Source organism: Vitis riparia, chromosome 10 (assembly GCF_004353265.1).
Source record: "Vitis riparia cultivar Riparia Gloire de Montpellier isolate 1030 chromosome 10, EGFV_Vit.rip_1.0, whole genome shotgun sequence".
NCBI lineage: Eukaryota > Viridiplantae > Streptophyta > Magnoliopsida > Vitales > Vitaceae > Vitis > Vitis riparia.
Window position 1 is genome coordinate 13,308,781 of NC_048440.1, and position 25,433 is coordinate 13,334,213.

Below are 25,433 nucleotides of genomic sequence, written 5' to 3' on the forward strand. Positions count from 1 at the left end.
ATCACCATCTAGAAAATGAAGTCCTCAGAATAGGGGTTTTCACAAAGGTGAGTAAGACATTAATAGCTAACCAACTCTTTTAGCCATTAAACTTGAACATCTTTTCATTTTATTTTCTCTATGTGGGATCTTCAACTTTTACAAGGCTTTTGCAATTTGAGTAAGAAATGTCAATTCTCTTTTTTTTTCCTCAAAAATATCAATTGTCATCTAGAAATGGAGTCATCAGAATGGGGGTTTTCACAAATATGAGTAAGACATTAATAGCTAACTAACTCTTCTAGTCATTAAACTTGAACATCTTTTCATTTTATTTTCTCTGTGTGGAATCTTCAACTTTTACAAGGCTTCCGCAATTTGAGTAAGAAATATCAATTATTTTCTTCTTCTTTTTTCCCCTCAAAAATATCAATTACCATATAGAAAATGGAGTCATTAGAATGGGGATTTTCACAAATGTGAGTAAGACATTAATAGCTAACCAACTCTTGTAGTCATTAAATTTGAACATCTTTTCATTTTATTTTCTCTTCGTGGAATCTTCAACTTTTACAAGGCTTCTACCATTGGGAAGATAAAGGAAGAGATCTAGAGTATTCACCTATCAAGGTTAAAATATATATATATTTTTTTAAAACGAAGAAGTTTGCATGTTATATTCAAAAACTGATTTTGCTGGTCACAATTTCGATGATTTTGTCGAGACAAGCCTTCAGGAGAGCATGACTTTTGAGCTTTAACCGTTCTAGTACCTATGACTCCTCAGTAGATGATTATGTTGAGGCGATGATAGTTGCTCCAGTGAACTATTTTGTTTGAGACCTACTAGTGGATTGTTCCTTTGAGGAGACAATAGATTCCTCCAGCAGGGTATCTCGAGTTAGAGGCATCCAGATTATCATGACGTTTTGTCAGGCCTCATGATTTTGTCAGATGGGTTGTGAAAACTTTTTTTTTTATAGTTGATTTGACCATTTCGACTCGTTAGCGAAGTATCTTTTGAGACTCATGGAGTCTCTTTTAGACCCTTTTAGTGGATTGAGAGTAATGGAGACACGACACATTGGGGTATATATTCCCCTCAGTTTTTCCTCGCAGCTTGGCATTCAGAGCCACCATCTCTTCATAGTTATAGTGTTTAGAGCCACCATTTATCCACAATTATGGCGTTCAAAGTTGTATTCTTGATGTTCAGAGCTGTTGTTCACAGTTATGGCATTCAGAGCTACATTCCTAACATTTAGAGTTGTCATTTTCTTTTAGTTCGACATTCAAAGTCATCTTCTTCAGTTTAGGCGTTCAGAGCCACTAGGCGTTCATACCCACTAGGCATTCAAATCCACTAAGTGTTCAGAACTATTAGGCGTTCAGAGCCACTTTCCTTCATAGGCATTCCAAGTCATAGGCCTTTAGAGCCATTTCATTTCATAGGCATTTAGAGCCATCATCGCTCTCACATTAGCATTCCCAACCACCCACTTTTAGTTTAGGTCTTTAGAACCATTACCCTCATAGGCGCTTAGAGCCACATTCTTTAGTTTAGGTGTTCAGAGCCACCTTCCTCGATTAGGCATTCAAAGCCACAGTTTTACGTGTTCATAGCCACTCTCTTCTCCAGTTTAGGTGTTCAGAACCACCATCCTCAGTTAGGCATCCAGAGCCACCCACTTTCATAATTTAGGCATTCAGAGTCATAGTTTTAGGCATTTAGAGCCACCTCTTTCAGTTCAGACGTTCATAGCCACAGTTTTAGGCATTCAAAGCGACCCTTTTTCAATTTTAGGCATTCAAAGCCATTTTTTTTCAATTTAGGCATTCATAGCCACAGTCATATGCCTTTAAAGCCATTTCCCTTCATAGGCCTTTAGAGTCATTCTCCCCATAGGCGTTCAAAACCACCATCTCAGATAGGCTTTCAAAGCCATATTTTTAGGTGTTTAGAGCCACCATTTTCATAGACATTCAGAGTTATTTCTTTCATAGGCATTTAGAGCCACAAGCCTTCAGAGCCATTCTTCCCATAGGCATTTAGAGTCATAGTTTAGTTGTTCAAAATCGTTCTTCTCAGTCTTGGCATTCAGAGCCACATTTCAGGTGTTCAGAGTTGTGATTTTCCAGGGTTTGTCCTTTTCCATTGTGTGTGATATAACTCTTTGAGCCCATAGCATGTGTCTTGATTATATTGTTGGATACTCTACGCCATGTGTCCTCATATGGTACACGTATGGTTTTTCCCTTTATGCTCATCCCTATGCTCCTAGATGGTTCGAATGCTACTCAACTTTGACATAGATTTACGAGTCACATTTGGAGACATCTTAGAGGAAGTCTGAATCCATAGCACAACTTTAGAGGAACTCTGAGAGCTACCATTTTCTTAGAATTTTAGAGCCTCTTTTGTTCCTTTGTTTGTTTGAACGAGTTTGTGTTCTACTTGTGTGCCTTTAGGGGTCTTTCTTTTTTCTTCGGTAGAGTTCACTTCATTCCACTCACTATTCACACTTTCTTTTCACTATAGTGTTTATATTCCTTATGCTGGTGAATTCTATCGAAGAGTGGCATATTTGTAGACCCTTCTTTTGGACCAAGGGACATTTTTTTTTAATTACTTTTATTGAATACATTTTATGGGATTTTTGTCACCACTTTCTTGCCACCCGGGAAGCTTGGTTCTTTTTAGGGCAAAATGGTGAAACACCATCTCTATAGAGGAGAGTGGGGGACGACTTCCACAGGTGAGCGGGCTCCATGGAACGCATGGCCAAAGACACTACTACGTCGGCATGGTGGTGGTTAGGATGGAGACATCTCTGAGCAAGGAGCAGTAAAGAAGGTGGAGGCTTGGAGGGGAAGAAAACAAGCTCAAGGAAGTAAGATAGGGGGCGATTAAAAAGAGAGTTGGGAGGAGCAAGTGGGAGACTTTGGCTATGTTTGAAGAAACTAGGGAATCAAGCGTAGGAAGCTAAACAAACCTTTACTTGAGGAGAGAATTACCAGGTAAGGTTGTTTTGGGTTCATTGATCATTACTGATCATCATACTACTCTTATCTCTTTTTCATGTGATTATTTTGCATTGTCTATGAGGTTGCTTTGGTATGATCATTGTGGTTCTCCATACGTCACTTTTCAATCTTCCAAAATTTGTGTACTAATGCTAAAGTTTGTTTTTTACTCTTATTATGGTTTGTGTATGGATTACTTGTGGCATGGTCTCATTTATTGTTTACATGGCTTTGTTTGGATATATGTGTAAATCTGGATTCATCTCTATTGTGTGATGTTTTGAGATTAATTGTTTACGTTATAAACCCTTTCTTTGGGTTCATCACATTCCTATCGAGCCCTGCCCCCCCATTGAGAAAACAGGATATGATCAGTTCTTTTTGTTATTTTCCTCTTATTTCTTTTTGGGGTTTTGTTCTTGATTTTGCGCGTCTCGAATGAGTCGTCTCTGGCTCATACACCCATATGTCCTATCTTGATTTGTGCATCTTTGTTCTTTTGTTATCAGATGCGTTAGAGAAAGTGGGTAAAACTCAGTCTATTTCATCGTTGTTGGCTAGACAGAGTGGTTCTCTTTCTGGCAAGCTCGAATTTCATGGCTAAGGACTCCAGTTCTCAGAATATAAAGCAAATGGTTCAAGAAGGCAACTCTAGATAAGGGTCATACCGAATGAAAGAATATTGATTGGCATTACTGATATTCAAATCCTACATGTAGAAGCTACTGGTCAAGATGACACGTGATTACATGGTGGTCACATCATTCTGGATTGTTTTCGAAACAAAAGGGGAAGACACATAGGAAAAGAGTAGTTGAACTACCCCTTGCAAAACTGAATTAAATTCAAGAAGGAAGTGACGCACTTCAAGGTTGATCTGTCTTTCGCTGGTTCGCCTAAAGCGAGAAACCTCAAGTTCCAAAATGGGTAACAACATATTTTCTTACTATCAACTGGTTGCTATAGGTGGATCAAAAATTGAATTCAAAGCTTACAGAATAGTTGAAGAAGGATGGCGTTAGTAGTCAACAAGCGTCTCTAACCATTGATGATGATAAGCAGACAAATTACATGGGTCTTTGGTGGGATAATCTTCATTCTCGTCCACTGCACTGCCAGAATCCCTGGTGGGCACATCAACCCTGCTGTGACATTTGGGTTGTTCTTGGCCAGGAAGGTGTCTCTTATCTGGGCTTTGGCCTATATGGTGGCTCAGTGTTTAGGAGCCATTTGCGATGTTGGGTTGGTGAAAGCCTTCATGAAATCCTTCTACAATTCACTTGGTGGTGGCGCTAACTCCGTCGTTGTCTACTACTCCAAAGGCACAGTTTTATTTATTCTAAATTACTATTTTACCCCAAAAATTAATTTGGGGTGTTACGCTTGAAGTGTAGATTGCATCTTGTTCTCAAAAGAAGTGTCTTCCATGGTAACTTCGTCAATACATGAGGATGAAAGTTGTTAAATGACAGAAGATGTTGAAGACTTCCATTTTTATATTACTATTGAGCTTGCATAGACTTATACATTTAAGATGAGCACATTCACATATGACAAAACACCTTATTTTGGTTTAAAGAAAGAAAAACAAGAGAGCATGTGGAGGAAAACTTTCTAACTGAGCTTAGTGCTTAGAGCTTCTGGAGAGGCTTTAGAACACGTCTACGGTACATTCCAAGAGCCCATTTTGGGAAAATGTTTCTATAGCTCGCATAGTGTAGCATACAGTTATTCATGTAGACTCCAGTGATTTCATGTCATCATTATTTCAAGGTTAAGATGCATCCAAATACAAAGAAGGAAATAATGTCTATGAAAACAGTTTTGATCGATTAATAACTTATAACCAACCAAGATCTTAGTGAGAATTACCGTTTGGCACCTTTACCAACGGTTTGGCTATTTGAGTATGTTTTCCCAATAGCAGCTAACCCTGATGATGCAAACCATGCAGCATAGGTGAAGCAAACTCCCGAGCCACCATACCTGCCAATATATTTTCACATGAGAATTTTTACTTCAAACTCAAAACCATCATCCATTTCCATCTCAACTAAGTAGCCAAAAACGAAAGAGATGCATACCAAGATCCATCGGGCCTCTGTACATTCTCAACATAACCGGTTGCCTTTTCAATGAAGTTGTCTACTTCTTTCCTTCTATGATTAGGATACAATTTCTTGAACAACAAGAGAGTCTGGATAACTGATGATGTGCATTCCACATACCTAAACCGCCAAATAGGTAACATTAATGAGTGTATATGATGTGAAAGAGGACATGGAAATGGACATGGACACGAACACAGAAATGGAAATGAATTAGATGAATAACAACTTACTCATGCTCGGTGACTATGTTGGCAAAAAGTTCTGAAGGATTCAACCTCTGAGAAATAAAAGAAAATGAATCAAAACCAAGAATCTGTTAGTCGTAGACTCAACTACATTCGCTGAGGCCTCAAAACTTTGGTAACAACTACATCTATTTGTGATTGAAAGAAATTACCTCCTAGCATTCTTCAGCTCCTTCTGGCTCCCAAACAGCCACACCACCACTTTTGCCCATTGGAAAATTACAAAAAAAGGGGGCCATGGTTTGAGACTGTGAATTTACAAAATATGAATATTAATCTGGCAGTAATTTTGAGTGTCACAAGTGAAGCAAAATATGTGTACATACTTGCAAGGAGAAGAGGAAATTGACGGCATCAAATAAGCACTGAGGTTCGGCCTTTTCCCCGACAAGTTCTTCTGGAAATTGTGATAATAACAGCAAGACCTGTGGGGAAAAAAAAAAGATATGCATGAGGAACTTCTGTATTAATTACTGCAATATATGATCGGAATAAAGCTATATATCCTACCCTCAACGCTTCCGATGTGCAGTCAGAGACTTGCCAACCATTATCACGATCAGAGAAAGTCCAGGCTCCTTTTGAAAAGTGACGATACCTACTCCGATAGTCACCTGATGGATTTTCTTAACACTGCAATTTAAATTTGGTATGATAATGGTTGTAAGCTTAATGGAGATACAGAGCATGGTAGTGGTAGAGCTTTTGGGAGTGAATAGGTAAGAAACCTGTGATAATTTAACGTAGTCGTGACCTTTCTTGAGAGTAGTCCCGTATTCTTCAACCATACCACTTTCCAGGATGGCTTGAATGCAAAGAGAAGTGTCCCATAGCTGACTCCCAAAACTCTGCAGTTATAACAAGAAGTCAGCATTACGGATGGTGAATTTAGAGATGATAATTGAGTAGAGCCAAAATGGTTGGGTGTTGTAACAAACCTGCACTTTCATTCCATCCTCTACCATCCATAAGTAGTCGGGAATTCGGGCAAGGTGATGCTTGAAAGCATCTGAATTTGAGTCTGGATTCTCTGCCCAAACAACTATCATGTGGAAAGCCTGCAGAAATTGATGTTGCCCCAATATAAGAACAATGTCTAAACCTTCAATTACTTGACCCCAATGCATTCCAGCATTTCTTCTAATCTATTCCTTCTCTCCTCTCACACTCTCACTCACCTTCTCCACACACCCTTGAGTTATATATCTACTATTCTCATCTTCCCAGTGAATGATATCAATTGCTTTCTTTACAGCCCTCTCTCTAGTTTTGAAGACGGGCCAATGTCTCAGAATCGGCTCACCAAAGTGATAAAGCCCACCCCAAAGCACATCTTGTATGAGGGAATGGGGGTAGTAGTAATCCTCCTGCATCCGTTCAATATTTTAGCACAACGTTAATGGGGGTGGGGATGGATTTAGCATGCCCCATTTCACAAAAAAATTGCACTAAAAATATACAGAGTCTCATTATAAAACCAAAACTAGCTCTAACCACTTTCTCTACAATCAACCAACCTTTGCACATAAAAGCCGCGCTTTAGCCCAATGGATTTCATGGTATGGTTCACTGTGCATTTCTTCCCTCAATTGTAGAACCAGATCAGTAATGGGTGCCTGAAATCTTGTGTCATATAAATACGACATAGGCATGTAAATTGTTCGACAGTGGCACCACATTTTATCTGCAACACAAACATTACCATAGAAAACAAGTTCATAAAATAAAACCATGAAGTCTAATTGAGATCAAAATACTAAATCTACAGGTACTGCATATTGCTTACCTGGATGCATGGGCAAAAATGAAAGGAAAAGCCAGAACTCTGGTGGCAAAGGGTTGCAACCAGACCACTCATATAGTCCTAACACCTTAAAACAAACAAAAACTAATTAAGCCAATAGCAATGGAAAATCTTTCTTCCAAACCAACAGAAGATCACCAACTTATGAACTCACCGAGAGAAAACACTTCCCCCAAGATTGTGAATAGGTTGCACCACCGCAATCGAGAATCCATTTCCTTCCTGCTGCCACAGCCTTGTCATCAGGTCCTACTCCTAGTATACGCATGGAGATGTAGCTAAGGGTTGTTCCAAGCATTGTGATGTGCGCCTCGGTATGGAATCCCCACCCACCATCTTCATTCTAATTATCCAACACATTCCATTACTATTCCAAATAGGAGATGAACATATTGTGAGCCAATTAAAGATGATGAGAGGAGTTTGATTAGTACTTGATGGTTAGTAATGTAGCGAAGAAGCTCCAATTTGTGTTCTGGTGTTAGGGCTATATTCAGGGTTCCAATAAAGTATAGCACCATGATCTGCATATCAATTTGGAATAACACTTTAAGAGTTAGTTAATTCAGAAATTAAATTCAATAATCATTTTTTTTCTCTTAAAAAAATGGGTACTTAGAAAACATACCAAAGGAGGTGTGAAAAACAAAGGACCAGCGTTCTCAGCAGGCCAGTGACCATCCTTGGCCTGGATGGCTCTATTCAGTCTCACAGCTTTCCTCACTACAGTTGTCACTGCTTCATATGCTACTTCTTCCTTTTCTCCCAGCCTCACTAGTGGTATGCTCAAATCTATTTGGTTTTCCTTGATAAGCTGTGATTTTTAAATTGGACATTGGAACGAAGGGATTATGTTGTCAGAATTCAAACTTGTGAAATGAAAATGATTTTTCAAAAGTAATTTATTTGTAACAAATGCAAACATTTTTTTTTTTTTTTGTATCATTTTCAATTCAAGCAAGTTAAAAAATAAATAAATAATTAATTAAATAAAATAAAAAACCAAGAAAATACAGCACAAGATTCTAGGTACCCAAGAAAACCGTTTTCCATTTTTTAGAACAAAAAATCAAGAACATATCTATTTTTTATTTTCTACTTTCAAATAACATATTTTACTTGTTTTATACTATTTTCACTTGTTATCTAAGGACTATTTTAAAAAATAATTATACAAGCATGTAGAATAATTAAAAATAAAACAATAAATATAAAAATTATTTTTAAAAAATATTAAAACAAGTTACAAATATTTTAGGTTTTTAAATAAACTTTTATTCTATAAAACATTAAAGAACAATTTTAAAAAAAAAACTATTTTAAAAAATTGTTTCACAGAATTGTTTTTAATAATAGTTTTCTCTTTACTATAACAAAAAATAAAAAATAAGAAAAAAAACGTTTGGTAAATAGAAAACTGTTTTCAATTTTTTGTTCTTAAGAACAAAAAACATAGTATTGTAAGATAACATCTTGTAGGTTTTTTTCAAATGTTTTCACTTGTTTTGTAAGAGTTATTTTAAAAATTAATTATATAAATATGTAAAATGATTAAAAATAAATTAATAAATATAAAATTATTTTTAAAACATATTTAAAAATATTAAAAATAGGTTAAAAATATTTCAAGTTACCAAACAAATTTTTATACTACAAAACATTATAAAAGAGTTTTTAAAAAGGGAAAATTGTCCCTCATAATTGTTTTCAAAAATAGTTACTACACTGGACCTAATGTTTTACCATTTTTTAAAATTAACTAATGGAAGATACTACATACACCATCACTTTTATCACATTTTTTATTATATACATTCCCGGTAAGTAAAATTATAATTACTAAAAGGTGATTAGTTGTATTAAATATTAAAAAAAAAAATAGCATTTTACAATGACTAAATTTTCAAGGTGGCAAAGATGACAAAGGTTTTTGCCTTTTTTTTTTTATATATATATAAAGAAATATAAATATTTGCTTTTGGGTAACTAAATTATATATCCTGATCATCAAATTTCCAATATGAGGAGAAGCTTAGTTGTTAGTTGCAAAAAAGTGTGGGTAAGATGACTTAGTTATTAGTTATATATATACACGTATGTATGTATGTATAAATTTCTATGAAAGCCCTTTAATTAATATTAAATTTTATTGTGATCACTTCATCAACCTCAGAAGCAAAATTCCATGCTGGAAGATAGTAGAGGAAAATTTTTGATCCAAAGATATCATCATGAATAAAAGAGCGTATAGCTGCATCCTCATTAGGAGATTCCCATTAGGTTTGTAGCGAAACCGATTCTTTGTGAAATTTTCCTGGACTTTCCTGACCTCTTCTCGCTCTTCTGGGGTCCCAGCTTCAGGGTCGAATTCCCAGATCTGCCTGCCAACAAAGTTGTTGAGGCTGTACAGCCATAGACCATGCCCTTCTGCAATTTTGAGCTTCCACATACTGCATATTTGTTTATATATATAAACATCCTCATCACTTCAGCTCATGCAGTAACATTATTATCCATTAACCACATACTATCAAGTATAGAAATATCGAGATCATTGTTTCCCGTAGTTTAAAACAAGACCAACTCCAATTTTACAGAGAAGACATGCAGACAATTGCAGAAGCAGAAGAAATACGGAAGGAGATGGGATAAAACTGATTTTTCCAGGTTAAAAAAAAAAAAAAAAAAAAAAGGAAGCCTGCATGTTATAAAAAAAAAAAAAAGCTGTTCCAATAGAAATTTTATTGGAATTATAAAATATTTATAATAGAATCCAAAATAAAAAATAAAAAAATTGAATTGAGAGGAGAGGTAAGCTAGGGTCGGTCTCGGCGTGCATCAAAGTCTTGGGTTGTGAGCCTAGGGTTAAAAGGAGGCGGCAATTCTTGACCCATCCTGGCCATTGTCTGCGGTACAACTCTGTATTTTGCAAAGCTGAAAGTCAGGTTAAATGGACCTTGGAGGGCATGTGACAATGTTTTCAATATTAAAAACGTTCCTATAAAAAACAAGTTTTTGGAATTTTACCTTTGTAAAACGGGTTATGTGATTTTTACTTGCTGTAGTGAAACAAAATCGAGGATCCTTCCTTGAATATTCTAACTCTAAATTTTTTTAATATTTTAATTTTTTAAACAGTTTTTAAAATGATTAAGGAGTTTTTATATTTTATATAAAAATTATTATTATTTTTTTAATTTTAAAAATAAAAAATATAAAGTATATTAAAAATGATAATTAGACAGTATTTATTTTTTTAATTTAATATTTAATAGAACTTAATTTAATATAAGATTAAAAAGTTCTTAATTAAGTTGTTTGTTTTTTTAATATTTTATTTTTATTCAGTGTTAAGTTATTTTTTTTTTATATGCTAGAAATCAACATCTTAATGTATTGAGAAAAATAATTTTTAAATTAATTCTTATCTCAACAAAAAAAATAATTTAACATGTTTCTAAAAATTTTAAGATAATAAAGTTGTTGAAGTTAAAGTGGTGAAAAGGAGAAAAAGGCGGTGGTTAGATGAGGAAAATGATAAAGACAAGAAGATTTATTATGAGGGTTGAGATTTTTTAATGGATTTAAAAATGTTACCTTTTAAGTATTTTGTCTTTTGTGATTCAGTTAAAAATATTAAAAAATAAAAAATAAGTAATAAGTAATAAGTTATATAAAAAGTTAAAAACAAATACCCTCTTATTAATAAATTTAAAAAATAAGCACTCTCTTAGATTATTTTCTCCTCAATTCTTAATCGACAATCAAATAAAAATTAATTATAATTATTTTTTTCTTTCTTTTCCCTTTCCTCTCTTTTTCTTTTTCTTTTTCTTTTTTTTTATTTTATTTTTTATTTTAAACTTTTTAACAACCAAACATAGTTATAGTTCATTAATCCTTAAGTTGACTTAATTACTACTTCAAGAAATTCAACTAGGGCTTTTTGGATTTCATTTTTTGTATGATGAATACTCTTAACTTAATTTTCCATTATGAGGCCATCCCTAGAAGTCAAGATACTTTCCTTAAACAAATCCAAAGCGAATAATATTGACAAATCACTCTAAATTTATTTTATTTAAAAAAACAAAAAAAAAACTGTTATAGCCATATTTTTGTTGGGATTTGAGTTTCTTTGTCAAGAAATATTTTTCCATGGCTATCATCCAAATAATGACAATACTTATCTTGTTAGTGTCTCTTTTACCATTAGAAAGTCTGCCCAAGATGGGATTAGAGGTGATGAAATGGAAAGATGTTGCTCTTATAGATGTTCCCCTTCTGTGAAGCGTCTATTTGTGCAAAGTTGGTGGATTTTGTTCAAGTCAATTATAATTTCTAACAAGAATAATGCAACATCAACAAACTTCCCATTCCTTTATTGATTGCCTTTTTGTATTTAGTGCCTTTATTCATCAAATACATATTTTTTGGGACTTTTTGTAATATGTGAAAGTGAAAGGTGGTTGTATGACTTTATTTTTGGGTCATTTTCAGTGGTGGGTTCTAATTAATACTGTTGGTGTAGGGGATTAATTTGGAAGGATATCCACCACTCAATTTAAATGCATTTTTTTTTCAAGTTCTTTTCCTCCACCAACTTAGGGTATGCTTGCAAGTAATTTTGAGAAGTGTTTCTAACATTTCTAATATTTGAAAAATAAAAAATTTCAAGTATTAGAAAGACTAAAAACACTTCCTACAATCACTGTCAAACACACTCTTAAAATTTGTTTCGTAATAATTTTAGGAAGTGTTTTTAGTTTTTTTGAATACTTCAAAGATAAAAATTTCCAAGTGTTACAAAGCTAAAAACACTTCCTACAATCACTATCAAATGCATTCTTACTTTCGGATTTCAAATATATATATATTTTTAATAATTTATTACTTGTTTCTTAAATTTTGTACCAAATGAAAAAAAAATATTTAATTTTTTTTAAATGGTAAAAGTAATTAATTAATTTTTCTTTAATTCTTAATACTTAGTAGAAATGAAATATTAAAAAAAAAAAGAAGCAAACAATGTGATGCTTAATATTATTAAGCACTATTTAGTTTTAAGTTTTATCTAGAATTAAGTAAAAAAAAAAAAAAACAAATACAGCCTCATTAGTGTTTGATAAATCAACTTAGGATGATTTAATATCTTAATTTAAGTTATTAAATGGATTAGATATATTTAATAAAATAATTTAATATCATAACTTAAAATATTAAGTCCAAATAAATAACTTATTCTTAATTTTAAATATTTTTAACTTTATTTGCCTACATCTAATAATAATATATTTTACAACCATATAGTTCCACATCCATAACTTATTTTTTATGGTAAATATTTTGTGGTTATATTAACTATTTACAATATTTTAACTATGAATGTTTAATAAATAATGAGAATAAATATCAATTAAAATCAACTTAAATTATTAAATAATAAATAAAAAAACCTACTTATTAAGAAACCTTGTTTTAAGTGACAAAAAAAGAAAAAAAAAAGTCACAACAATCATGAGAGATGGCAATGTTCCCTCTAGATAATTGAAAACAAAAACTTTTAAAAACATTAAACTTATATTTTAGTTAATTATAATATAAATAACAATTATATTTATTATCACTCCAATAAACACGAGTTTTTACTATAAATAAAATATAGTATTTTATGGTTAAAAAAAATTCATAAAAGCTCATGACTCATGAGCAATTATTTTTTAATAATAAAAAACAAAAATAAAATTTTACCACAAAACAAAATTTGTGACATTTAACCGCAAAACAAATTTGCAATCACATGTCACTTTTTTCCGTAAAACAAATTAATTGTTGAAAGTTAATTGTTACAACCATATTTAATGTTAACATGTGATGGAAGTTTACAAAACACAGAAATCTAGGATTTACCAAATGAGTCATCAAAATGGGAGCTTTCATTAAGGTAAGTAAAACATTGATAACGAACCAACTCTTTTAGCCATTTAACTTGATTATCTTTTCATTTTTTTTTTAGGTAGGATCTTCAACTTTTACAAGACTTATGCAATTTGAGTAAGAAACATCAATTGTTTTCCTTTTTTTTTTTTTTTTTCTTTTTCCTCAAAAATGTCAATCATTAAAATGAAGTCCTCATAATGGGGGTTTTTACAAAGGTGAGTAAGACATTGATAGCTAATCAACTCTTTTAGCCATTAAACTTGAACATCTATTCATTTTATTTTCTCTATGTGGGATCTTTAACTTTTATAAGACTTCTATAATTGAAGTAAGAAACATCAATTTTTTCCCCTTTTTCCTCAAAAATATCAGTTACAATCTAGAAAATGGAATAATCATAATGAGGGTTACAACATTGACATTGATAGCCAACCAACTCTTTTGGCCATTAAACTTAAGCAACTTTTCTTTTTCTTTCTTTTTCTCTATGTGAGATTTTCGGCTTTTACAAGGCTTTTGCAATTTGAGTAAGAAACATCGATTCTTCTACTCTTTTTTTTTTCCTCAAAAAGATCAATTACCATCTAGAAAATGGAGTCATCAGAATGGGGGTTTTCACAAAGGTGGAGTAAGATATTGATAGCCAACCAACTCTTTTAGCGATTAAACTTGATCTTCAACTTTTACAAGGTTTTTGCAATTTAAGTAAGAAACATCAATTTTTTTTCCCTCAAAAATATCACTCACCATCTAGAAAATGAAGTCCTCAAAATAAGGGTTTTCACATAGGTGAGTAAGACATTAATAACTAACCAACTCTTTTAGCCATTAAACATGAACATCTTTTCATTTTATTTTCTCTATGTGGGATCTTCAACTTTTACAAGGCTTTTGCAATTTGAGTAAGAAATATCAATTTTTTTTCTTTTTCTTTTTCTTTTTTTGCCTCAAAAATATCAATTGTCATCTAGAAATGCAATCATCAAAATGAGGGTTTTCACAAATGTGAGTAAGACATTAGTAGCCAACCAACTCTTCTAGTCATTAAATTGAACATCTTTTCATTTTATTTTCTCTACGTGGAATCTTCAACTCTTACAAGGCTTCTGCAATTTGAGTAAGAAACATCAATTCTTTTCATTCTTTTTTTTCCCTCAAAAATATATCAATTACCATATAGAAAATGGAGTCATAAGAATGGGGATTTTCACAAATGTGAGTAAGACATTAATAGCCAACCAACTCTTGTAGTCATTAAATTTGAACATATTTTCACTTTATTTTCTCTTCGTGGCATCTTCAACTTTTACACGGCTTCTAGCATTGGGAAGATAAAGGGCTCTATCTAGAGTATTCACCTGTCAAGGTTAAAAGATTCATCCATAATACTAACCACCACTCAATAATAATAATCACCATCAACATTAATAACAACCCAACAAGAATCAAGAATGATAATCAAGAACATTCAACCAAAAAGAAGGACACCAACTATAACATGGAAAAACCCTCGAAATGGAGATAAAAAACCACGGAGAAAATTTCTTTCACTTCAATAAATGGGGATATAATAATTAAGTCCTTAGATTTCTTCACCTTGAAAACTTATATAAATATCTCAATGCTTAAGGTGAGAATCCATCATCCTAGGAAACATAAACAAAAAGAAATTAAGGAGAAAACATACCATAGGGACTTCCTTAAAAGGTTGATGAAAGAACCTGTAACTTCACCTTAAGCCCCAAAACATTGCCCAGAAAACAACCCTAATTTCTTTTCCTTTTGACAATCAAATCTCCATTCTCTCATAATACCAAAGACCTAATGTTATATATATATATCCAAATATAAAATAGCCTAACACATGGGCTCATGGGTTGAAAAAACTTAGCCCAACAATTTCCCCCTCCAGCACATGAGAGAGGAATATCAATCTATAACTCCATCACATGGAGTTCAAACCTACTGTTCCAATGCATAACTAAAGCTTTTGCTTAGGAACAACCTTTGTCAACATGTTTGAGGCATTCTTCTCTATGTGAATCTTCTTCAACTTAGCCGCATTTTCTTCAACCACATCCCTCAACCACTTGAACACCCATTTGTTTTCCAATGATTTTCTTCCTTTAGGAAGTTGTACCAACTCATAGTTTCCATTTTTCTACAAGGAATCCCTCTCATCTTGCATAGCTTCTTGAAAACTTTGTGGCTCTCCCTCATCAATTACTAACATGTACTAAAAAAAGGGATATCTAGTAGAGGGACGATGCTCTCTAGTAGACCTCCTAGCCTGGGTTACCAAATCATCCTGATGAAATGACTGCTCTTCCTACTCATCATGATAAATTAGCTCCTATACAGGTATGTCACTAGCACTATCATCTCTTGGTAGCTCATTAATTTCCTCATCTTCATTTCTAGGTTGCTTTAATGATAGAGGAATAGGTACCAACGGAATGAAGTCATCACTTGTACCTTTAGATTGATTAGTTTTGTCAAAATCTCCTAAGGTTTGATTCTCTTGGAAGACCACATCTCTACTTCTCACCAATTTCTTCTTAGTTGGATCCCACAATTTGAATCCAAACACTTCACCACCATACACGACAAAGACATGTAGAACTGTCTTATCATCAAGTTTGGATCTCTGTTCTTTGGAAACATGCACAACAGTTTTTCACCCAAAGGCTCTTAAGTGGGAATAAGAAACATTTTTTCCTATCCATGCCTTCCCTAAAACCTCAAAGTTCAATGGACTTGATGGAGATCTGTTTATCAAATAGTGTGCAATTTGAGCAGCTTCACCCCAAAACGCCTTAGACAACTTTGTAATCTTCAGTATACATCTAACCCTATCAATGATGGTGCGATCCATCCTTTTAGCGACACCATTATGTTGTGGAGTGCCAGGAATTGTTTTCTCATGCTTTATACCATTCTTAGTGCAATAAGTTTCAAACTCCCTTGAGGTGTACTCACTTTATTTATCAGACGTGAGACACTTCAATTTTCTTCCAGTCTCTCTCTCAACCATGGCATGAAATTGTAGAAAATACTAAAAGACTTGATCATTTGATCTAACCAAATAAATCCATACCTTCTTGGTAGCATCATCAATAAAAAGGACAAAGTACTTGTTGCCTCCAAGAGTTTCCACATCCATAGGGCCACAAACATCAGAGTGTACCAACTCTAACTTTTTTAACTTCTTCTTAGATCGCTACTAAAGAAAAACCTCTGTTGTTTTCTAACCAAAAAATGATCACAAGAAGATAAAGATTCATTTTTAGCTAAGGGAATTAAGAACTTCCTTGTCAAAACTTGCAATCCTTTCTCACTCATATGCCCCAACCTTTTATGTCACAACTCTAAGGAAGTACCCTCTATAGCATATAACTCATCATTAGAAACTTCCTTTAGGTCTTATACAAAGTGTAGCATGCTTTTCTTTTTGCAACAACCAATGAGCTCTTAGTAAGCTTCCATTTGCCTTTGCCAAAGTGGTTTTCATAACCTTGTTTGTCCAAAATAAGACCTAACATCAGATTAAGGCGTAAATCCGGAACATGTCTTACATCTTTCTATGTCATCTTGCACCTCATGTTGGTTTCAAAGCAAACATCACTCATCCCTACAATCTTGAAGTAACTAGAGTTTTTCATCTTAACTGTGCTAAAGTCTCCAACTATATAATTAGAAAACAACTCCAAGTGAAGAGTAGCATGGTAAGAGGCTATAGTGTCTACAATCCACTCAACTCATTGCTCATCTCCTTGTAAACACTCATTTGAGAGCATTAAAACTTCATCATTGTTGGATACAGAGGCTATGATATTCTTTTCATCTCCTTTTTCCTAATTTTTCTTATTTTGTTCCATTTTCCAAATTCAACAATTCCTTTTCATATGCCCCTCTTTTCCATGATGAAAACATTTGATTTTATCTCTGGACTAGGACCTTCTCTCAAACTTGTCATTACCTTTCTATCCTCCATTCTTGTTTCTTTCTCTACTTTTGATGATGAGGGTCTGTGCATTTTCTGTTCATAAGCCTTCCTTTTTGTCTCTTCATTGAACAAATTTCCCTTCATAAGCTCCATAGACAATGCACCATTTGAAACAAAGTTGCTAATGGTCACAACAAAAGTTTCCCAACTGTTTGGCAGTGAACACAACAACAAAGATGCTTGCATCTCATCATCTATAACCATTTTCATAGCAATCAACTAATTAACAATACTCTGAAAAGCATTCAAGTGATTTGTCATTAGTGTTCCTTCCTTTAACTTCATGTTCACTAACTTTCTTAACAAGAAAATTTTCTTCCCAACAATTTTTTGTTCAAACACTTACTCCAAATTCTTCCAAAGATTATGGGAATTTGTTTCATTTGCCACAGGGTGATGTGAGGATGTGTCAAGCCATTGCCTAATATAGGCAATTGCCTTTTTGTTCATCTTATTATATTCCAAATCAAAAATTTCTTTGGGTCTAGCTTATTCACCCTTAAGAATATCTAACAAATCTTTGATGGTGAGAAAATCTTCCATCATGGACTTCCACATAGCCCAATTTGAATTGTTAAGTTTTATTATGGAGGTTGAGTTTTCTTCTATCTCTGTTCCTTTAAAGAATAAGGGTTCCCACAACCAGGCTCTAATACCACTTGTTGGAAAGATAAAGAGAGAGATCTAGAGTATTCACTTGTCAAGGTTAAAAGATTCCTCCATAATAATAACCACCACTCAACAATAACAACCACCCTCAACAATAATAACAACCTAACAAGAATCAAGAATGATAATCAAGAACATGTTTTTTCACCTTGAAAACTTATATAAATATCTCAATGCTTGAGGCGGGAATCCATCACCTTAGGAAACATGAACAAAAAGAAATCGGAGAGAAAACATACCATAGGGACTTCCCTAAAAGGTTTATGAAAGAACATGAAACTTCACCTTAAGCCCCAGAATAGTGCCCAAAAAACAACCTTAATTTTCTTTCTTTTTCTCAATCAAGTCTCCTTTCTCTCATAATACCAAAGACTAAATGCTATTTATATATCTATATTTGGGCTTAGGGAATACCCAAATATAAAATAGCCTAACACATGGGCTCATCGGCTGGACAATATTAGGACATCTACAATTTGAGTAAAAAACATTAATTCTTTTCATTTTTTTCTTCAAAAATACCAATCACCGTTTAGAAAATGGATTCATCAAAATGGGGATTTTCACAAAGGTGAGTAAGACATTGATAGCCAACCAACTCTTTTAGCCATTAAATTTGAATATCTTTTCATTTTATTTTCTCTATGTGGGATCTTCTAACTTTTACAAGGTTTATGTAATTTGAGTAAGAAACATCAATTCTTTTCCTCTTTTTTTTCCTCAAAAATATCAATTACCATCTAGAAAATGGAGTCATTAAAATGGGGGTTTTCACAAAGGTGAGTAAGACATTGATAGCCAACCAATTCTTTTAGCCATTAAACTCGAACATTTTTTCATTTTATTTCCTCTACGTGAGATCTTTAGCTTTTACTAGGCTTTTGTGCGCAAAGATATTAAGGTTATGTTTTATTGGTTGAACATAGTATGAGATAGTATAAGGGATGTGATATTATATCATATTCCATGTTTGGTTGGTAATGAGATAAGATAAATTATCTATCACTTATCATATCTTATGTTCAATCAAATATGATATAGGATAAGTAGTGAGATATATTATCCACCATCTATTTATTTATTTATTTTTATCTCTTTTACAACTAAATATGTTAATCTCATGCAAAGATATAAACTATGCATATTCGATATATCATAAATTTATTTATTTTTTTATCAATTTTTAATTTTTTATACTCATTTTGCAAAATAATTTTTTTTATAAATTAAATTTATGGTTAAAAAAGAAAATTAACAAAAAATTATAAACTAATATTAATATATAAATTATTAATCATGAATATTGTTAAATATAAGAGAAATTTCAATTTTTAAATAAAAAATATTGGAATGTGATATAATTTTTCATTTTAAACATTTAAAATAATATATATTTCATATTATTATTTTTTACTCATTTCAAAAATTAAATGTAAATATAATATAACATAATATATCTCGTTGGATATGCTACCTTAAAATGTCATGTTTGTAGGATATATATTTTATCATATCTTATCCCACCAACCAAACATAAGCTAAAAGGTTTTTATTTTTAATTTTTAAACACATTTAAAAATAGAAAATTAACACCTATTTATATGTTTTTTTTGTCAAATCAATAATAATAACGTGTTGTCTATAAAATACTATAAATGGTTAAAAAATGTTACAAAATTATTTTTTTACTTCTTATTATAGAATTACAAAAAAAAATTATAAATAAAAAACAAAATTAAAAATGGAAAACATAATTAAAAAAACATTTATTTACTTTTATTCAATTTCAAAGTCTTTTAAGTGAGTTTAAATTAAAGAAACAATAAAAAAAATTCATGCAAATATAATGGAAGACTATTAGTACAATATAATATCATAGCTAAATATGACTTTTTGTTCCCAAAAAAAAAAAGGAAGTCATTTTCTATGACTTTTTGCAAAGTTGAATGAAAAACTATTTGTCAACTTAAAGATTTGAATAAAGTAGCTACCTTAAGCATAATTATATTAGGTGACATTAATCGGAAATTGTCATATGGTCTTTTGATATCAATTGTTGTACTTAGAATTTTGATTTTTTCAAATACTTAAACTTTTTTGAATGACTCAAATTTAATAATATGGATGAAGAGCTCAAATTGAGGGGTGAGCATGCTATGGAATGGGTGACTTAGAATTTTGAGTGTCAAAATTGACTTTCATCCTTTTGAAATAAGCATCACATGGTATTTGAGGAGGAAAGTTGAGCTACGTTGTTTTCAACTTTAGATTCATAGCCAATTCAATTATGAGTCACTCCACCCTAACCAATTTGCTCCATTCTAAACACTCATTAATCCCTATACATATGTCTTTCCAAATTCCATGTTTTAAATTACTTTAATGAAACCAATGCACCTTCTTACATACCATCTCTCGTTTACAAAAATTAAGAATATACATAAAGGTTAATTTCATTAACCCTTCTAAGGTTTAGGCTAAATACTTTTGGTCTCTATCAGTTTAAAATTTCATCAAATGTCTTGCCCATCATTTTCATTTGATATTTTTACTCACCTCCCTTCTAATTCAAAATAAAGGAGGTATTTGACGAATTTTATTAACAGAAGCTAATTGTATTTAGTTTAAACCTCGGAAGATGAGTGAAGTTAACCTATATATATATATATATTTGGGTAATCATGTTAGTGCTATAATTAGGTTTTAATGTAGTTTAATTCAAGTGTAATCTAAATTTGATTTAAAATTGTATAATATTTAAAAAAAATTATTTTATAGAATAATATTTATTTTGTTTGTTTTCTTGAATCACTTAGGAATGGCAACAGGGCGGGTTCGGGACGGGTCGCCCTCATCCCAACCCCACCCCGTTTATTAAAAATAATTCTCATCCCCATCCCGTTTAAAAAATTAAACGGGGCAGGGCGGGTATGAGAATTTTTTTTTTAATTACTTTTAAAATTTTTAATTACATTAAAATAAATATATTTTATAAATAATAAAATTATTATATTTTTTATAACTTATTTTGTTAAATTTTTTATTATTATCTATATATTAAAAATAGTAAAATAAAATTTTAAATTAAATTAATTTTAAAATTTAAATTAAATTTAATTTTATACATAAACGGGGCAGGGTGGGGCGGGATGGGGCAATACCCGAACCTGCCCCGGGTTTTAAAAAAAAATCTCATACCCGTTTAAAACCCGTTTATTAAATTTAAACCCCGTCCCATTAGGGGCGGGTACCCGAAAAAACCCGCCCCATTGCCATCCCTAGTTGCACTGATTTTTTGTTTAACATCTGTTAGAATTTTTCTCAGTTTTTATACTTTTAGTGAATACATGTGTCATCTTCCCGGTAGTGTAGAACAAAACAGTTTACAACAGAAAATATTATCTGAATCCTAGTAACTGAATTCATGTAGAGATAATTTTTTACTTGTGTTCTTTTGAACACAGATTTTGGTTTGTGTTCTTATGGACACGGACTATGGTTTGTGTTCTCGATAATACGAATCATAGGTCGTATTCATTGGAACATGGCTTTATTCATATTTGTTAGGATATAACTTCCGTTTCGTGTCATAGTGAACACGATTAGACCATGCTCCAAAGAGCATGACTTAAATTCATGAACGTTCAGTTTGCGCTCATATATATATGATTCAATATCCGTGTTCATTAGAACATGGGTATTGCCCACGTCAGGTCTTTCTTTGCAAATCATCCTAGTTTTGAATTGCATATTGTATTAATTGAATTTACTACTTTTTCCCAATGCTGTTGGGGATTCTCTCTACTCTGTACTCTGTAGTCTACCATCTATTAGAGAAGAAACTCATCAAGAGATGCAGCGAAAAGAGTTTAGTAGAATTCTGTGAATGAATTATGAGTGGGGTATTAATGCATAGCCTTTGTCCAGATGCTGAAATGGCGAGGAGGAGCAAGTCCATGGAAATGTGAGCAGAGTTAATGATATTCTGAGCAAGCCTACGATGCTAAATTCTCAGCATTGGTTTTGTTCTTGTGGTGCCTCCACTATCTTTTGTCTTTTGATGAGATATTTCAGTTGTACCATTGATTGGAATTGCAAACAGTGAATGCACTTGGTACCTATGACACTCAACATTCCATTGATGTCGAGTTCAAGACAAAATAGAAATGATTGTGTCATCCCATTTGGTTGCCAAACTGGCAAAACGTCAGTAACTTCAGTGATGTACTATTTTCCAGTACGCCGTTTATGCTACAAGGCTTGTTAGAGAAAGCTTGAAAGGCCTGTAGTTGAACTTGAACTTGGTCCAAGTCCCAAATCAGTTGGTTTAGGCCAAGGTCGATGTCATGCCCCAAGCCCGCAATCACGATCATTTCGCATTTCAAGCTTCAACGCTCAAAAGTGTAAATTTATTCAAATATTTATTTTATGATTAGAAGTTACCGATAATCAAATTCTTATTCAAAATAGTATAACTAAAATTTTAAAATCTTCAAATCTCGACTTTAAAACTAATATATCAACCAAAATATTTTTGTTCAAGCAACTTCAAACTTTAACAATAATTAACAGTAAGTAAATTCTAACATTTAACAATGTCAAAAAAAGAAAAGTTTAAACAAATATTCTAATAATGTCAAATTCTCATCCTAACCATCATTCTTCACCCAAACTGAGGGTACTTGAAAAATGGTTCACATAAGGGAATAAACTGAAAACCCAATAAGGAAAAATCAATACAGTTTTATGGATTAAACATTTTCAATTATAATTACAAATAAAATATATATAATGTATATTCTTTTTTATAAAAACTTTTGAGTTCAAACATGTTAAAACATTCAAAACTTTTCTACCAAACATTTTCATATCTGTGTCAAAACAATTGCATATCAAATTCAAATCAAAAGCATTTAAAAATATTTGTGTTTTGGTTATCAAATAACAAATGGTATCCAATTAGGTAAGAGTTTATAAATGAATGGTTAACCTTAAATTGTTCCTTTTAAAATGGATGAAATCAACCACTACTAGGACTAGTAACTTCTAACCAAACCTCTAAAGGTTGAGATTTAAAATAATTACATTCCCCATCAAGAAATGTAAAAATCAACTATCATATTACATTGACAAAGGCCAAAAAATCAACTATTGTATCTCATTGACAAGAGTCAAAAGGTTGAGTAGGGTCAAACAAACTAGAGTTGAGATTTTGTTTCATTTATTCAAAATATATCTCCACATTTTTCTGACATAAATAAAAGAAAAAGTTCTAATATATGTTTCATGCAAAGTATATATTTGATGCATGCATAGAAACAAAAGTAACATTTTACATATTTCAAAATAATATATAAAAAGAAAATTATTATTTTTTATTATATCTGCATTAATTTTCCTTACCTCAAAGAATCTACTCCTCACCTAACATAATATATATATATATAACAATTAGTAATCATGCAACTTTTATTTTTATTTATTTCTTTCTATAATCCCTATATTTTCTTTTTTTTTAAAAAATCTCATAGTGTATGATTTATTTTTCTTTCTCTATTCTTTTTATTCATTTGGATATTTGAAATTTCCCGAATTCCATCAAGAAGACAACCTATATTCATAAAATTTTCAATACCGTGCTCTAAAAAATCTACATGTAAAAGGGTTTTATAATAGAGAAAATAAGAAAAATCTAATTTATACTCAGGGCTTTTAAGAGCAAAAAAACTTTTCTACCCTTGATAAATTATTTTATTTTACTCTTTTATTTTATTTTATTTCTTTCAAATTTACTAGTTTACCCCAAAAAATTAACTTGGGTGTTACGGTTGAAGTGTAGCTTGCATCTTGTTCTTAAAAGAAGTGTCTTCCATAATAACTTTGACTATACATGAGGATGAAAGTTGTCAAATGACTGAAGATGTTGAAGACTTTCATTTTTATATTATTATTGAGCTTGTATTGACTTATACATTTAAGATGAGTACATTCACATATGACAAAACACCTTATTTTGGTTTAACCAAAGAAGAAGAAAGCGTATAGAGGAAACCTTTCTACTTGAGCTTAGTGCTTAGAGCTTCTAGGAAGGCTTCAGAACACGTCTACGGTACATTCTAAGAGCCCATGTTAGGAAGATGTTTCTATAGCTCGCATAGTGTAGCATACAGTTATTCATGAAGACTCCAATGATTTCCCGTGATCATTATTTCAAGGTTAAGATGCATCCAAAAACAAAGAAGGAAATAATGCCTATGAAAACAGTTTTGATCGGTTAATAACTTATAACCAACCAAGATCATAGTCAGAATTACCTCTTGAGGGAAATCCCCATTGTCCAATTGTGAATTAATCAGTAGCTTAGCTGCATTGTGTAGAGGGGTTGGATCTCTCTCAACTTAGTTTAGAAGAAAGAATGAAAAATTTTACTTCCTGTAAATTATTTAGGGAAATTTGGAGTTTCTGTCAAAATATTTTTCACTTTCATAAGCACTCATGAGAAGTAACCATTAAATGAATCAAATTCAAGAGTAACCTATCCGGCTTCAATTAGACCCATCAAACACCATGCGGTTTGTACCAAATTTGTGCGATCCCCCTCTAGGTGTACATACACCTGTACAATGATGATTAAACAGACGAGTAAAATATCCAGCTCATATTTTCCAAGCGATGGCACTGAGTTACAATGAGAATTACCATATCTGGGCATGAAAGATAGATCTCTCCCCAATCACCTACGAACGGTTTTGCTGTTTGAGTATGTTTTCCCAACAACAGCTAACCCTGATAATGCAAACCATGTAGCATAGGTGAAGCAAACTCCCCAGCCACCATACCTGCCAATATTGTTTTACATGAGAATTTTTACTTCAAACTCAAAACCATCATCCATTTCCATCTCCTCAACTAAGTAGCCAAAAACGAAAGAGATACATACCAAGATCCATCCGACCTTTGTACATCCTCAACATAACCGGTTGCCTTTTCAATGAAGTTGTCTACTTCTTTCCTTCTATGATTAGGATACAATTTCTTGAACAACAAGAGAGTCTGGATAGCTGATGATGTGCATTCCACATACCTAAACCGCCAAATAGGTAACATTAATGAGTGTATATGATGTGAAAGTGGACATGGAAATGTAAATGGAAATGGACATGGACACAGAAATGTAAATGAATTAGATATATAACAACCTACTCATGCTCGATTACTATGTTGGTGAAAAGTTCTGAAGGATTCAACTTCTGAGAAATAAAAGAAAGTGAATCAAAACCAAGAATCTGTTAGTCCTAGACTCAACTGCATTCACTGAGGCCTCAAAAATTTGGTAACAACTACATCTATTTGTGAATGAAAGAAATTACCTCCAACCATTCTTCAGCTCCTGCTGCCACACCACCACTTTTGCCCTTTGGAAAATAACAAAAAAAGGGCCATGGCTAGACTTTGTGAATTTAAAAAATTGGAATATTAATCTGGCAACAATTTTGAGTGTCACAAGTGAAGCAAAATATGTGTACATACTTGCAAGGAGAAGAGGAAATTGACGGCATCAAATAAGCACTGAGGTTCAGCCTTTTCACCAACAAGTTCTTCTGGAAATTGTGGTAGTAACAGCAAGACCTGTGGGAAAAAAAAAAGGATATGCA

General features: G+C 32.4%; 1 pseudogene; it reads right to left on the reverse strand.

The window, feature by feature from the left end:
- Positions 1–25,433, reverse strand: part of LOC117923110 — a 41,173-nt pseudogene that overhangs the window by 11,398 nt on the left and 4,342 nt on the right.